Genomic DNA, 14,078 nt, shown 5'->3' with positions numbered 1-14,078 from the left:
AAAGACGCGAAGGCGGAGATAACATCTGAGTGGAGATAAGCCAGCGAAGCTGGAGACCGAGGTCCGTGTTCCTAGCGAAGTCTCGCGTCTGCGGTTCCTGGCACCTTTTATTGTTCTTCTGCTCGGGGCGCAGTAGGAGGGAGGACGGGGGGGAGTTCGGAGAGCGGGGGGCGGGGAGGTCGGGAGATCATCATGTGATGCATGATCTCACCTAGCTACGTCGCGAGGAGAAGGAAGGCGTAAAGCCGTCTGGGCCTAATCCCTCACCTGAGGCAAGACCATTGTCCCTAAGCCCGGTGATTGAGCCGAACGGATTCATGACCCGTGACTCATGGGGATGAGGTAGAGTGCTAAAGTCGACGGCAAGGCCGTGAGGGTCCGTTAAAGCGTCTAGCGTTCTACCTGGCGCTGCTGGTAACGGCAGTGCATTACTACATCTCCTCCTTTTTTACATTTTAGAAAAAGGGGCAGAAATGCTAAGAGGGCGATTTAAGGGGCGCTTTGTCTCCTCCGCCATTTGGTCAAGCTGGTCAAGCTGCTTGATATAGCGATTAGAACTTGGTTCGCGGGGTAAAGAAAGGAAATTAGAGGCTTCTTGCACACGTTACGAGTCAATAAAACCGCGCGTGAGCAGAAACAAGATCTCGATGCCGAGGCATGCCACAGATTAAACCAATGCAGAGCTGGCCTGGCATTCAATCACATCCTCCGACGGCAAAGCTTCAGGAGGGCTGACCGCAATGGGTGAACATAATATTTCAGGATTAGATACAACTTCTTGCAGCTCACGCGTAATCGAATTGGGAATCATCAGGAAGATTAAATCCGGTAACACATATTATGTACATTCTCACCGCTTTGGTGATGCAGCCGTCAATAAGCGGCGATTATCTAAAATTAAGCAATGAAGCTATTCTTGTTGCTTTCGGAGGCCAGGGCATCCAGAGCAATGAGAATTGAGTTAGTGGACTTAGCAAGAACACCCGGCCAGCTGGCCAATAGTACAGGAAATAAGTCGGGGGGGCTCCCACAAGGAGTCAGCGAGGGAGAACGAATCGCTTTGGAGAGGGCGATCGATCAACCGACAGGAGAGATTAGAAGAATGGGCGAGCTGGCGGCGGTCGGAGGCTCCTGGGGTGGAGCAAGAGGGTAGGATGATGGCGGAGCAGTGGCAGAAGAGTCCCGGCAGATAGACAGAAGCGGAAATGCAGTAATAACGAATAACATAACTTCAAAAAAATTGGAGCATGCAATAAATTTTAAAACAATAAACATGGTTAAATGATACATAGGCTGGGTGATGTAATGCGTGAAGGCGCAATTCGTGGTTGCATAATTGTCCAATGCATGGCTCTTGCTGTTTGACTACCAAAACTATAGAGTGATGTATGCGTTAGAGTCCATAGATTTCTAAGGGATTGTAGAGAGAGCTACCGATAGTCTTTAGCGCTGTGTACAGGATTGATTGATTCTTGGCGGTAAAGGTTGTGAAAGAAGTGCGTGTTCGAAGCAATATTCAAGTGGGCTGGAAGGCAGCGGAGAGTTCAAAGGGTTAACCTATCAGGGGATGTTCCGGCTGTAAGTTCAAATTCAGCCGGGAAGTGGGGGAGGAAAGGAGGATGGCGGTTGTAGATGAGAAGATCCTGCAGAGGGGGGGGGTGACCATTATCACCGGTGGGGGGTAGTTGTATGAGTAGCTGCTGATGGCTGTAAAATCCGCGGTGAGTGATAGCCGCAAAGCGCTGCAGCTTTGCAGGATTCTTAAATAGAGGCTAGTCGGCTACTCGCGAAGTCTTCGGAGTTGGGCCCGGATCTTCTGGATCTTCGGTCGCTTCGATGCGATTATAAGTCTGCACAAGAAGCTTCATGGGACGGGGGTACTCGGGGGGACCTGTTCCATCTTAAATGGTGTGGCCAGCTTCGTTTGGCATCGTTCGAGCGGTCCGGATACATGTGTCGGGCTGGAATCCATAGAAGGACCTGTAGGAAGAAGGACTTGAAGCATACCCCCTTCCCAGGTTATGAGGGGCGGTCCTCGCCAGGTTCGATCTAGGAGCTGGGCGGTAGTAGACCATGGCGTGGGGAGGGTCTGACTGCCTGGAAGTGTCTTTCTCTGGGGTGACCTGTTGCCCTGATAGTAGAGGCGAGCAGATTTAGATGATTGATGGTGAAGAGTACTTTTGAGACTGTTTGTTGTATGTGGCCTAAAATGGGGAGGCTACCTCCCTTTCTTTTAGCTTCGTCTGGCTAAAAAATTTCTTTGAAGTTAAGCGATTTGCTCTCTCCATGCATTGCTTGCCCGGTGCTGTTGTAAGAGTCCGTGTGTTAACCACGATCTCTGAAGTTGGTGCACAAACTAGAGCATGTATGAGGAAGAATATCTTGGTAGCTGTTATCCGTTTTAAAAGCGGAGGGGCGGCCCATAGCCGATTTATGCATGCAAAAAAGTGCTGGATGGCGTGATTAGTTGTTTAGCCTGGAGTAAGTGTGGCCCAGACGCGTACCCGAGTAGGTATCTATAGTTACATGGAAGAGTGCTTCCAGGGGCTAGAGGCAGGAGGACCGGGAGTTCACGTCCATTGCCATGTCAAGTCGTTGCCAGGGCCCCTCAGGTTCTACCCCGGGGTGGCGAGGGCCAAGGCGTGAGCGTGAGCACTGGGTTTAACGATGGATTGTGCCTGGTTGAGAGGGATGCTACAGGATCGGGCGAGTGCTTTTGCCCCCTGGTGGAAGAAATAAAATCGTAATGACTGGAAAGTGCCGGAGAAGAGGGTGGAGATGTGGGTAGCGTTGGTTCTGCGCGGTGCTGGTTCCCTAAGCTGAGGGGCCTGGGGGGGCCCGGCGTGTGGCTCGCGCATATGGCCTCACGAGAAGTACTGGAGAGGTTCTGGATGCTAGTAGGTTCCGTGGAATGTCAGGAAAGAGATCATGAGGTTTGAGTCGGTCCGGGGGGCCCGCGTAGGCTCGGGTAGGTGAAGCGTCACGCGTGCGCCCGCGTGTGGAATGGAAACCAGAAGGTTGAAGGAGTTGGGGAAAGTTTGAAAGGCCAAGAATAGCCCATGGCCGCGAGGATTCGGGGCTCCGTTGAGCCGGAGGCTTGGGCGGCGTAAGTAGTCTGCCACTTGACCATTTTGTTGAAATGCAATGGCGCCCGTAGCCAGCTTACTTACGTCATGCCCGAATGGTGGGAAGCCTTGGAGTGGGGAGCAGAAGGCTGCCATAAAGGCGAATGGGACAGAGGTAGGGGGAGTGGAGGGAGTGAGCGAGGAGTCTGGGGGGGAAGTGGAAGTGATCTCCCCGCGAAATTACCAAGGCCAGCTGGAGGTGGTGAGGCGTTCAAGAGATGCTGGAATTCTGTTGTTCCTGTTTAGAGGCATGTGATTTTTAGGTCCCATCCCAGACCATTACTAGAAGATGCGCTGGCGCCCTTGGTTGATGAGGATCTCTCGTAAAGCGCTGGCCGGGTGTGAGAGATTTTTTCGGGCATATGAGGTAGGTAGAGCCATTCGACCAAGAAGGTTGTGGCTGACGATGTGTACCCTAGGACTCGGTTGGAGAGGGGGGGTGTTCAAGAGGAAGAGGGAGAGGTTGGGATCTTGGGGGGACCCGATCCACCCATCGGCCGTGGCTAGGGACCTCCCTTACTGCCGAAGCGTCCTTGTGCTTTTAGGTGAGTTAGATTCTATCCCCCTGGATTTTCTTGGCGTGGAGTAGCGAAAACAGGGGCTGAAGAGCAAGGAAGGTGGTAGGGCAAAGAAGGACGGACCCAGTTGAGGGTTCGAGCAGCTGCTGTAGCTGGGAGGAGCGTGGGCGTGTCTGGGATTTGTATCTCTGGTATGACAGGGCGGAGTAGGAGTGGAGAGGAGTTTATGCCCCTAGATACAAGAATGGCTCGTTCTTCTGCACCTTTGGGGCGCATGTATAGGCCTGACTGTTTTAACGTGTCGGCCAGCAGCTGTTACTCCACTCTTGAGAGATGGTAGATGCGGCTACTTCAGGGATATCATCCATGTAATGGATGACTATGGCTCAGGCTGGCTTTAGCGTAGCGGAACTAGGCGTGATGGACGGGCGAAGCAACTGACACAAGGTTAAGGGCTGTTAGGCATTCCTGGGGCAAGTGAACTTCCTTCCATTGGTATCTGGCGTGGGCTGCTGATTGATTAAGCACGGCACCGTGAAAGCTTGAGAATGTACTTTCGGTCTTGGGGAGAGGAGGGAATACAAAAGAAACAATGATCCTTCAGGTCAACAACCAGGACCTGGTAGTCCGAGGGATAAGGTTAGGGTTGGGTAAGACGCATTGAAGAAGGGCCATGGGCTGGATGCAGGCATTTACTGCTCTGAGATCTGTAGCAATAAGCCATCGGCCACTCTTCTTTTTATTACAAAGACAGGTGATTATGTTCCATGCAAAGCGATGTTGAAGTCTCAATGTGGCCCACATGACCCAGCTGCTCCTCCAATGCAGCTGGTGCATGGCGATCAATTTCTCTTCCTGGGCAGTGGCCACTGTTCTACCACCCATACTGGGATGTGCATCGTGATTCCGGAGGTGAGGGCAGTGAGGCGGGCATACTTCGTCTCGAGCCTCTCCATGGCAATGGGGAGGGCTGATGAGTTGCCGCCCGATTTCTGGGGCTTCGGTGTGGCCTGTTCCTTCCTCCTCGGTGCTACCGTATATCCCAGCCGCCACACGATCAGGCAGCCCGGTCCGCTACCGCTGATAGTCGTGCGAGGCTCCCCGCACCTATAGGGTTCACCTGGGCCTCTGGAAGCTGTGTGGAGTGAAGTGGCGGAAGCGGATGCTCTTAGAGGCGTAAAGACCCGCAGCGTCGCGGCTGCCCTCGTCGCGGAGGCCGCTTCCTGCAGGATGCCCGCCCATTGGGGTATCTGGCGGGCTCGGGGCGAAGCGAGTCAGATGCCCCTACAGCAAGGGATAGTTCTTACATTTAAAAAGTGGAGAAGGCTCGAGGAGGCCGAGGCCTCCCTGAGGAGTCTTTCCTCTGGAAGACCCCCCCCCTCGGTGCGAGTTATAGGCCCCTACTGCGGCAGCCTGCAATCTTTACCCGGAGATGTCCGGATTCTGGTGGCGAATTGAAACATCTGCCTCGGGGGCTGTTTCCTAGCAATGGAGAGGCGGTCAAGTCAGGAGGTCCTCGCTGCGGTGGGCGGGCGGACGATATCCTGGCAAGCCTTAAGCATAATGCGGCCAGTTCAGGGTTCTTACCTAAGCCTGTGATTGCTTTCGCGGCGCACTCAAGCGCTTGAAGCGTTCTCTCTTTAACCAAAGGCGGCGCTTAAGGAGTTAAGCCTGAGCCTCCTGCGTTATCAACTCTGCTATCTTGAGAGCCTCCTGGAGCCTGCTCACAAGCTTCGGCCTGGGGTTCTTGGGGTTTTGCCGGATGGCGGAGGCTCTGTAATGGAAAGGCTGGCCAGGGTAGGGACCCTGACAAAGCGCTTTGTAAAGCGCACTCCAGAGGCGACCCGTAAGGGTGGCTTCAGGCAGGACAATCTGATTGTTGGGGTTACTGAAGGCATCGAAGTCCGTGAAGTTGTCTTGGCCCGGTGTAGGCCGAGGCTGATTGCCCTGCTAAGGCATTGCTGGCGGAACTTCAGCTCTCCCAGATCTAAATTGTGCAGGGCTCAGGAGCATCGCGGAAGGTGGTCTTCCAGTCGCGTCGGGACCGTTAAGGTGACTCCACCATGACTGCCTCGAGTATGTGCTTCTCACATAGGGGCTGGTGACTCCCCACGTCCGCACCGCTTTTCGCGAGGGCTTCCGGTGAGGATATTATGGCTCAGGGGGGGCGATTTTCTGACAACCCAGCGAGGGAACTATGCCACCATCCTCCCCGCGGTATCTGTGAAGTGGGCCGGGCACAAATGCAAGGATATCGGCATCGTCTTCCGCCTCAGGGTTTCTTTCTTCTGCAGATCGCGTGGCTAATACGTTCTCTTGAGGGTTTTGAAACCAGCGCCATTACGTCGGCGCTAGCCGGAGGTGCAGTGGCCCGGAAAATGAAGGCGGAGCAGGGGAGGGGCGCTGGAGCCGCTGAGAAGTTGAATTAGGTGAGGCGAGGGCAGAGGACAGAAGTACGGCCCAATTTAGCTTTGATAGAGAAAATTCCGGGTTAGAGAATTGAAGGTGAAAAGATCGAAGAGGGCGGCCATACAGCAAAGAGCCATAGGGTCTGCAGGCTGATGGCGACAAAACATTATTGTCTCCACGTCAGTAGCAGCGGTATCGGCTAGCGAGGCTCTGTCGCTAAGAGGTCATACCGATGTTTTCCCAGTCCTTAAGATTCAATGTCCCCTCCCGCAGGTACCGCGGACACTGAGCTTCAATCTCCTAAACCAATTTCGCGCAGCTCCCTTCTCTTCACAGGGGATTCCTGCCGCGATTTAAGCTAACGCTTTCAGTTAAGTCCAGCGTGCTTGTCATAAGCCCTGCTTTGCAAGCTCCCCATACTCACCCGATTCGATGGGGACTGAGAGAGTGTCCTAGGACGTGTGTCTCTGGATCGCGTGATCCAGAGGACGAAGCGATACAGCAGTGTGGTCCCTGGATCGCCCGATCAGCGGACTTCGGTATCATGGCCCTTCCCGAAGCGTGGTGGTAGGGGTGGAGTTCGAGGATTCGGGTTTTGGCGCAGCATGAGTAGGCCAGCGGTCAGCGTAAAGAGCGAGGCGAGGCGGAGATAACATCTGAGGTGGAGATGCGCCAGCAGCGGGAGACCCGAGGAGGTCGTGTTCCTAAAGCGAGTCTCCGTCTGCGGTTCCTGGCGCCTTTTATTGTTCTTCTATCGGTGTAGGAGGAGGGACGGGGAGTTTCCGGAGAAGCGGGCCGGGAGTCGGGAGATCATCATGTGATGCATGATCTCACCTGGCTCACGTCGCGGAGGCGTGGCGTCTGGAGCCTAATCCTCACACCTGGGGCAAGACCATTGTCCTAAGCCCGGTGTTGATTGAGCGAGCAGTTCATGACCGTGACTCATGGGGGGGATGAGGTGGGGGGTGCGATGCGACCCGGCAAGGAGCGTAAGGTCAGATTCGGCGTCCCAACGTTCTACCGCGAGCTGCTGGAGTGGCAGTGCATTACTACAGAGATTCTAATTTGTGTTCCCAGCCTTGGCTTGCCCCTGTGTTCCAAGCTGGGCCTGAAGCAGAGACTTATTGATTTCGGGAATTATGCTTATTTTCAATGCAAAAAGTCCCATGTTCCATTCTCAAACAGTAGGGAAAGAGGCGAATCTTTATGAAAGCTCCATAACATCAGAGAGCTACAAACAAAACAAAAATGATCCGATCTGGTAATGAAAAAAATACAGAAACTAAATACATTTGTTATTTTGGTGCTTTGGAGAGTTCAAGCTGAGCTCAGGCAGAGAAAGGGAGGAACCGGTAAGAGAGAATAAAACTGACAGGGTATGTTTCCAGTCGACAGATCTAGCGTTGAGAGGTTCCTGCTTATTTTTTTTTCAGCTGACTAGTGCAACTATCCATCTGAGATCCCTTCAGCAGAGCAGAACAGAAGAAATTCCTCATGATAGGACTGTTTTTTCACAGTTCATCAGTCATTGCTTGCTTAGGGATACCCTGATTGTGGACAAGTAGCAGCCCTTAAATTGGCATCTCTTTCCCTGATCTAATACTGAGCACTTTCATTTTCTGTTACTCTGCCAATTGCGTAGCTACGGAACCACTGACCTGGGCATATATGGCTTGAATGATCTCTCATGAGGAAGAGCTGTGATTCAGGGATAGAGCCCGTGGTTTGCATACAGGAGGTTCTAAGATTAATGTCCTGTTGAGAGGACTTTGATAGTATATGTTGAGGAAGAGATTTCACTGCTGCCAGTTAGACTAGATAATGCTGAATAGATGGGCCAGTGGTCTCATTTGATGCAAGCCATATTCAGATGAGTGACAAGATGCATTCCAGCCTCACGGGGTCACCTGGGCTGAGTGATCCATTATGCACCCAGTTGCATTTCCCCATTTGGACAACACAGCACACCTTGAACACATTAAGATGCCTCATACTGACTCAGATCTTTGGTCCATCAACATCAGTATTGTCTACTCAGACTGGCAGCAGCTCTCCAGGGTCTCAGGTAGAGACAGAGATCTTTTACTTCACCTACTATTGGAGGTACCAAGAACTGAACCTTCTGCATACCAAGCCACAATCAATCACACCTTGCTAGAGGTGAAGGGGACACAGACATGCCAATGCTTGTGTCTTCCCTTTTACAAACAGATAAGACTACATTCTCTGGGACAGGAGCAGAGAGGTGCCCAGCCATGGGAAGAGATTTTCTGTTCCCCTTGGCACATTGCTTTTTAATTTGTGTAATACAGCTTTGTTGCATTGTTCATTATACATAGAATACTGGTGTGTGTGTGTATGTGCGGGGGGGGGGGGAATTCTTTATCTTTGATAACTTTGTATAGGCAAGAAATTCAATCAATAAATTGGGAACTTGTAGAATAATACCTGGATGCAGTTACTGCCCTCATGTGTACAAATCTAGAGACTATATTACTGATTACAAAATACTGCATTGTCTGTGAGCTTTTTCATAAATAGGACTGATTAGGAAGTAATACTCAGGAAAGTCTAAATCTATTTTAGAAGAAGAGGAGGAGGAGGAGGAGGAGGAGGAGGAGGAGTTTGGATTTATATCCCCCCTTTCTCTCCTGTAGGAGACTCGAAGGGGCTTACAATCTCCTTGCCCTTCCCCGCTCACAACAAACACCCTGTGAGGTGGGTGGGACTCAGAGAGCTCAGAAGAACTGTGACTAGCCCAAGGTCACCTAGCTGGCGTGTGTGGAAGTGCACAGGCTAATCTGAATTCCCCAGATAAACCTCCACAGCTCAGGCGGCAGAGCGGGGAATCAAACCAGCTCCCTCCAGATTAGAATGCACCTGCTCTTAACCACGACGCCACTGCTGCTCCTCAAATCTATACTTTTATTCTTAAACCACAGCTCAGCCTAGAGTGTTTACTTCTAACCACTACTCATTTTTGAAAGACTGAGGGGGGAAAAAAAACCAGGACTGAACACAAAACGCTTTTTAATTTTCTTTTATTCCCCTAATCTATTTGATTCACAACACACACAAATTCCTGCTCACTTCGGATACAGTTGGATCAGAAAGAACAATCTTTCAAGACAGTGACCACCAAATTCCCAATAAACCAGTGCTGGTGTTGTCTTAGGGAGCTACGGAGGGCCTAACGAGAAAATACCTCTGAGATGAGTTGGGTCGGGGTTCTGCCAACCCAACTACATCCTTTTAGTATTTAGCCCCGCCCCCAGTTATTTGATTTTTAAAAATGGCAGTGGAAGGGAAGGCTGAAGCCCCTTCTGTCCCTTCACCATTCTCCTGAGCTGAATTGGGTCCGGGAACACTTGGGAACAGTAGCTTCCTGACATTATGTCTGTCTGTAAAAAGCAGTCACGTCTGAGGAAGCCTGACCTGACTCATGTCAGCAGCAGTGCCTAATTTTGCTTGAATCTCTCTGGTCATGGCTGCAATCAACAAGCCATGCTTCCTGCACTTTTTATCTTACTTTGTCATTCCCAACATATTACACAAGGCTGGGCCACTTCTCAGCCATGGTGGACATCATCTAGATTTCTAGGCTCTAAAAAGCCAGATATTAAGGAGCGGCACGTTGATCCCTGCTACCACCATCCTTCACTCTCATTGGCCATTTCATTAAGTGGGGAAGGTGGGGAAAGAAGCACTTTGAAAAGATGCTCCAAAGTCAATTCCTAGTTGATCTGCAAGTGGTTGAGGAGTGCATCTTACAGCTGCCGTGCAGCTATAAAGTTCCCTCCTTCCTTTGTGCTGACAGTAGCATACTAGCAAGACAGGCTGGCATGACACCCAGAAAGAAGGGGCAGAGAGCAGTGTGGTCACCGGATCTCTTTTTGGAAGCAGGAGGCAGGTGCCAGGTTGCTTCTTGGGAGCAGAGAAGGATGTGGTGAAATCACCACCGGGCATTTGAAACTGGCCTTGTACTTAAGAACATAAGAACTAGCCTGCTGGATCAGACCAGAGTCCATCTAGTCCAGCCCTCTGCTACTCGCAGTGACCCACCAGGTGCCTTTGGGAGCTCACGTGCAGGAGATGAAAGCAATGGCCTTCTGCTGCTGCTGCTCCTGAGCACCTGGTCTGCTAAGGCATTTGCAGTCTGAGACTTCTTTGTTTCAGACACTGAAGCACTCAAGTATGACATGTACAATGCCTGAAAGTGGCCTCCAAAAGTCTGATTGGTGTAAATGTTCCAATGGCTTTTCTTATCGTGAAAAGACTTCCAGCCCCTTGAACAAATAGGGCTTACCAAATTCAGCCAGCTCGGGATATATTGGTAAAAAGGGGAATGAAACCGTTGTATAGATGCCAAACATTCCAAAAACACCATCACCTCCTCAATTTAAGGCAGGCCAGGGTATCCTGTGAAAGCAGTTTTTATGGTGGAACGTCCCACATAAAGAAGCACCTTCCTGGTTTGTAGCTGGACTGTCCTGCTGTTCCCCTAAGGCTCGGCCCAGAGAACTGGGATTGTCAGCTCTAAAGCACCGAGGGATGGCAATATTTCTGCCACTGCATTTCCACCAGAGCCCATCCCTCCACATAACAGGATAGGGAATCTGTCTCAATGGGGTTATGTAAACGATTGGCGGCAAGATCACCAAAGAAGATCCCGAAGGGCCCCTCATATTAACTCCCTGATCCATATTACATCTGATACTTGGATAATACACCATCCCACTCTACTCTGCTATTTAATCTACCCGCCTAATGTTCTCAACCTCCCCACGACCCAATCCAAAGCCCATTTACAAAAGTTAATGCTCTGCCCCAGGTTGCCCAGAAACATGCTCTCTGGCCCAAAACCATCATTCAGTCCTGTCCCGGCTTGCCTTCTTTGCTCTGGTTCTGTCTGCAAACAGTCCTGCTAAAGGATGCTGCAGAAAGGTATTTTAAGAGTTAGACAGCATTGCCCCAAACTGGCCAGTGCTCTGACTGGGTACAAGACATGGATTCAGCTTGTGCATATATATATTTTCCACTGGTATTTAATTTGATATTTCCTGCATTTTTGTCTACAAGGTGACTGATCAAATCATCCAGTCTGCATAATCAAGGATTGCTGGGCAGGGAAGGGGGACAGCCTGTGTCCCTACACACAGAACATTAACGTGCAAGGCAGAAAGAATGAGTCTACCTTTCTAATATGCTTACCTTCTATGTGTTGGGAGTATTATCACGGGGGAATATTTAAACAGGTAGACCCCTACTTGTGGCCTGAATTGGCACAGTCTAGAAAAGATCTTTCCCACTTGATTCTGCTGATTGTATAAACTGCCCCTAACTCTACGGTTAAAATAATTTTTCATGTTTACTGGCAGAGCAACTGATGTAACGTAGGTTTCCCTGAAATGGCTGCAGGCTACTGCTGGTCTTTCACATGAAGAAGAATGAAACTCAACGTTCATGGTGAATGCACTGTACCACTTCTGACTATAGGTGGTGGATACCACATTTGAATTACCTCACCAATGAATACCTTATTTGCAAGCAGAGAGCTAGCTGAGCAGGGAGAAATGTTCTAACCCAGCCCTTTGCTTGCTTTGCTGAGTTTCTACTTTCAGGGACATTTTCTTTCTTTAACTCGAGGGGCATTATAAATATGATCTCACAATCTAAAGGGGTGGTGTAGACCATTCAGTAGTCTGTGGTCATCTGCTGCACGTATGTCTTCCTACAGGCAGAGGCAAATTTAAGGTTAGATAGTGTGAACACAGGGCCAGATTTAGGCTCATTCCGCACATGCAGAATAATGCACTTTCAAACTGCTTTCAGTGCTCTTTGTAGCTGTGGGGAATAGCAACATCCATTTGCAAGCAGTTGTGAAAGTGGTTTGAAAACGCATTATTTGGCGTGTGCGGAAGGGGCCTTACAGTCAAAATATTCCATATAAGGAGGAGATCTGTGTAAGCTTCATTAACTTGGCAAACATTATTCTGATTTTTGATTTCTGGGTTTTGCAAAATCAGAAACATTACAGCAAACCACTGAATTCTCCTGTATCTTGCATGGCTACCTGGCAGGGAATAGTTCAATAGGCAAAACCTTTCCCTACATGGAGCTGCAATCCTGTCAAAAGCTGAATTTCTTCCTGTCAGACCTACTGTAGTAGAATGGGAGAAAGGAGCTATGTAAGGCATTATAAGTTAGCGTTGTATAGTATTTATGGTTGTACTAGTGCCGTGGTGGCGAACCTTTGGCACTCCAGATGTTATGGACTACAATTCCCATCAGCCCCTGCCAGCATGCCCAATTGGGCATAATAATAAAAAAGACTTACTGACCTTTGTGCAAAATGTTGTGAAATTTTCTCTGTAAATGGGATAAGGGACATCAAAATGACTAACAGTGCAATCCTAAGCAAAATTACTCCCTTCTAAGCTCAATGACTACAATGGACTTAGAAAGGTATAACTTTTAGAATTGTACTGTTAGGCTACCTGCTGCATACTGAGAAGCGTGTGCTGAGTTTTGTGACAGGGTTATTGCCTCCCTGCTAATACAGAACTTTGGCTAATTTGGCCAGAGGGAAAATCTGACATGACCTCAAGGTGGAGGAAATTATTCTAGGAGCAGCAGTGGTGTAGTGGTTAAAAGCAGGTGCGCTCTAATCTGGAGAACCGGATTTGATTCCCTGCTCTGCCGCTTGAGCTGTGGAGGCTCCTCTGGGGAACTAGATTAGCCTGTGCACTCCAACATTTGCCAGCTGGGTGATCTTGGGCGAGTTACAGTTCTCTGGAGCTCTCTCAGCCTCACCCACCTCACAGGGTGTTTGTTGTGGGGGGAAGGGAAATTGAGTCTCCTTATGGGAGAGCGGGGGGGTATAAATCCAAACTCCTTCCTCCAACTTTGCCCAATGGAGTGAGGCAATGCTCAGCTTCTTGCTTTGTATTGCTGTTTGCCTTCCTTCTAGACTAGAAAGCAGTCGAAATATTGTCTGGGATGGCCTAAATAGTTTTGGTGGCCATGGTTCCATCTGCTCATTGTGTCTTCATCCTATCCCAGGGATCAATTTTCTACAACAAGCATAAATTCCAAGTCAACATTATAAACGGGAACACAATTTACAGCTGTAAAGACACAACCTGCAGAGGTGACACTATGTGCTATGAAGTGCTATGAAGGACATTTGAAGAGAAAAAGACAGGCCGGGCTTTTGGGGTCTGATCAGCGATGAAGTTGTCTGGTACCAGTTCGCTCACAAAGATGTCCCAGGTTATTGTGCAGCTCTTGCTTATTTCAGTGGGGTGGGTGCAAGAGAACCTCTTGGTGGATATTAAGTAGTGTTACTGCAGGGGCATGTGAGTGTGAGTTTCCATCTGAGGAAAAATATTATCTTGTGAGAGAAAATACAAGACCAGATAATTTCTCCTCAGAGCTGGGCCTCCCGCTTCTTTCTCTGGCCCGATCAGCCCTTTCTTTCTATATGCATTTCCCTTCCAGTCCTTGTCAAAGGCCTGCTCTACACATGCAGCCGAAGGAAGGGTGATAATGAAGTATAAAGGAAGTGAGGGGGGTACAGACTGCATCACTTCAGCTAGGGGATTGCGGCTTCTCTCCCTAAAATATGGTCTCCAAGCAGACCACTAGTACAGCAGGGAGCAGACAAAGCCAGAGTTTTTCTATCTGAAGTGCTAGGTATTAAAGTGTTGAAGGGGGGTTTTATGTGAGGGGGAATTCACGAAGGATATCCTTTGCCCACTTGCAGTCCGAAGTCGTACAGTGTCCTCTGCACTTCTGGATTCTGTCACCACATTTTGGTGCATGTGTAAACCGGGTCCAAAACATTCTCCAAAAACCCATATATCGCCATCAGAATCAGTTATGCACGTTAAGCATTTCTCAAGTAAGTGTGTGTGGACTTCCATCATATATCCTGTGTACAGAATCTGCTTTTTCCTTCCTTGGCACACTGATTTCTTGGCCTAGTGTCTGGATTTGCTCATAACATTGCCCAAAACCCTTTCCG

This window comes from Sphaerodactylus townsendi, linkage group LG03, assembly GCF_021028975.2.
Source record: "Sphaerodactylus townsendi isolate TG3544 linkage group LG03, MPM_Stown_v2.3, whole genome shotgun sequence".
Taxonomy (NCBI): domain Eukaryota; kingdom Metazoa; phylum Chordata; class Lepidosauria; order Squamata; family Sphaerodactylidae; genus Sphaerodactylus; species Sphaerodactylus townsendi.
Note: the sequence above shows the minus strand (reverse complement) of the source record.